This window comes from Cebus imitator, unplaced genomic scaffold (assembly GCF_001604975.1).
Source record: "Cebus imitator isolate Cc_AM_T3 unplaced genomic scaffold, Cebus_imitator-1.0 Scaffold1092, whole genome shotgun sequence".
Classification (NCBI taxonomy): Eukaryota; Metazoa; Chordata; class Mammalia; order Primates; family Cebidae; genus Cebus; species Cebus imitator.
In genome coordinates, this window is record NW_016108407.1 from 17158 (window position 1) to 20038 (window position 2881).

Here is a 2881-nt window from a genome sequence, read left to right on the forward strand (position 1 = left end):
GGTAGTGGAGTGACAGAGGGCTGGGCCCTTGGCAGATTTGTCTTGTGGCAGGAAGTGGTGCCAGGGGAGCCATATGCACGTAGCCTGCACGTGACACATAAGCCTCTGCCAATTTGGGCCCCACGTGCAGGGCCTTCCAGCCCCTCGGAGACTTTCAGGCCGTTTCTACTCCCTCCCTAGACCCCTGGAAGGCCAACCCAGGACTCACCTTCTACGGGCATGTGGGGGCCCGGGGCCCTGGGCCTGTCCAGCGAGGGTGGCCTACGGTGCAGACCCTGGGTTACACGCAGGGGTCCTGAGCGGAGTGGCCGATGGACCAAACGAGCAGTGCTCTTCCAGCAGGGCGAGGCTCTCGGTGGTGGGGCAGCAGCTGGATAGGGTCTGGATGAAGCCACATTGCATCAATGTCAGACTGACCGGGGTTTTAAGAGCTCAGCACCCAGTGCTCCCAGGGGCTCTGGCATGCTCCCCCTCCAGTCCCATCCCCAGCCTCAAGCTCCTCCACCCAACCCTCTCTGGGTCTCTATCTCAGTCTGCCTCCAATCCCAGGATTCACTAGTCTGCACTGTCCCCAGATTAGTGGATAAGATTGTGGGTATCAATCTTGGTTTCAAGATATACTAGCTGTGTGACCTTGGCCAGTTACTCTGCCTCTCTGGGCCTTACCTGCAGAAGTGAAAATAACGGTTATCCTGAAGAGGGTTACATGGACAAGCACATGAAAACACATGGTGTTCGGTCACGTGTTCGCCACTACGATTGCACACGTCCTGCTGCTGCAGGTGTGGCCACTTGGAGGAGAAAGTTCCCCTCGAAGTCAGGGTCCTTTTGGGGCCAGAGAGCTGCCACAGGGGCTGGATTCCACTTACCCTCTGTGTGAGATTCCTGGGGCTGTGGTGACAAAGTGCTGAAGACGGGGTAGCTTCAGCGGCAGGTATTCACTGTCTCCTGGTTCTGGAGGCTGCAGTTTGGGTCAGGGTGTCGGAAGGGTTCGTTTCTTCTGAGGGCTGTGAGGGAGGGTCTGTTCTAGGCCTCGCCCCCTGCTTCTGGTGCTTTGCCAGCAGTCTTTGACACTCCTCCCCGGATGTCCGCATGGCGACTCGCCGTGTGTCTGCCTGTGCCCACGTTTCCCCTGTGTATAGGACTCTAGTCACCTTCGATTAAAGCCCAGCCTCGTTTCTTCATTTTAGCCTGATTACCTCTGTGATGATCCTGTCTCATCACAAGGTACTGAGCACTTCAATATATCTCGTGTTGTTGTTGCGGGGGATACAGTTCAACCCAGATGTCCCCTGTTTGCTTCCTGCTACCCTTCCGGCTGGGTGGTTTGGATTGGGTGCGACTTGAGACCTCAGGCCCCCAGTGCTCCCTCTTGTTTCTCCCCTCATGTAACCACAGGACCCTCACACTGCTGCAGAGAGGCCAGAATGCACACAGGAGGAGCTGCGGTGAGACCGGGTGGGTGCTGCCCAGTGAGCTCCCTGCGTCCCTAGTCCACATGCCCAGCCAGGGAGGGCATTCCCGGGCCCAGGAGGAGATCTGCTCCCCTCTGAAGGCTGGACCTGCCCAAACCCAAGAGCTGTGTGAGGGTTTCTGTGGGTGTGAGAGGATGAGGCATCGGGGCCCCTGGATGGGCATGCAGCCTGCCCCTCCTCACCCCTTCCTGGCCAGTCACAGGAGCAGGCTGCAGGCTCTGGAGAGGGAGAACCACCAGCTGGCTGCTGGGATCCAGAGGTGGAAGGTGGGCAGGAGCTGGGCTGCCTGGGGTGGCGTGAGGTAGCCCCATCTGCAGTCAGGGCCCCCAAGGAACCCTCCTGAGGACCCTAGAGCCCTCCCCACACCTGAAGTCAGGGGCCTTGCGGATTAAAGTGGGAGGCCGGGTTCTGCCGCAGCCACAGCCCTTCCCCTTGGGGCCTCAGCCTCCTGTGTGTTTAATGGGTCCCAAGCTCTCCACCCTGGCCCTGAGTACCGGAGTGCTCAGGCTCAGGGGTGTGGGGCCTCTGGGGCTGCCACGGCCCATCTGTCCATGATGGGCTCTTACCCCCAGTGTGAGCTGGGAACCTGCAGGCAGGAGCAGGACTTTGGCTGCCACTGGCACCAGAACCCTCAGCACCAGCTGCTAGGGGTGAGGGTCAGGCGCCCCAGGTCAGGGTGGCCTGAGCATGACCACCCAAGGACAGGGACATAAGAATCCGGTCAATTTTGACAGACTGAAGGGAGGGCAGCCACCCTGGAGCAGCCCAAGTGCTCCCGAGTCCTTGCCACCTGCCCTCTTCCCACAGGGCAGATCCCAGCAGAGACCCCAGGCCGGTTCCCAGAGTCTGCAAGCGGAAGGTGGGCCCGACTTCGCCCTTCCCCACTCAGCCCACTGTGGCTTCTCTGGGGGACTACACAGGCATTTACCTGAGTGGGCACCAGCCAAGCCCCACCCACCAGCCTCCAGCCCCACAGCCTGTGGATGGAGCCGCTGGGAGTCCTCGCTGGCCCGTCAAGGGACAAGGGTTCCACAAACACCGATGGAGATTCTAGTCCCAGCTCTGCCCCAAACTGGCCAGTGGCCTTGACCAAGCCCCTCACCGTGTCTGGGGCTCACCTGTACAGTTCCATCTGCACACGGGGTGTGGGGCTCACCTGTACAGTTCCATCTGCACACGGGGTGTGGGGCTCACCTGCACAGTTCCATCTGCACACGGGGTGTGGGGCTCACCTGCACAGTTCCATCTGCACACGGGGTGTGGGGCTCACCTGTACAGTTCCATCTGCACACGGGGTGTGGGGCTCACCTGTACAGTTCCATCTGCACACGGGGTGTGGGGCTCACCTGTACAGTTCCATCTGCACACTGGGTGTGGGGCTCACCTGCACAGTTCCATCTGCACAC

The 2881-nt window shown here is 60.4% G+C and overlaps 1 long non-coding RNA gene across 1 annotated transcript; it reads left to right on the top strand.

Moving 5' to 3' along the window:
• Positions 1 to 1346: 1346 nt before the first annotated feature.
• Positions 1347 to 2307, top strand: LOC108298794. Its single transcript, XR_005198805.1, has 3 exons — positions 1347 to 1448; positions 1672 to 1741; positions 2283 to 2307. It is a non-coding gene; the product is annotated as an uncharacterized LOC108298794 (long non-coding RNA).
• Positions 2308 to 2881: the final 574 nt, after the last annotated feature.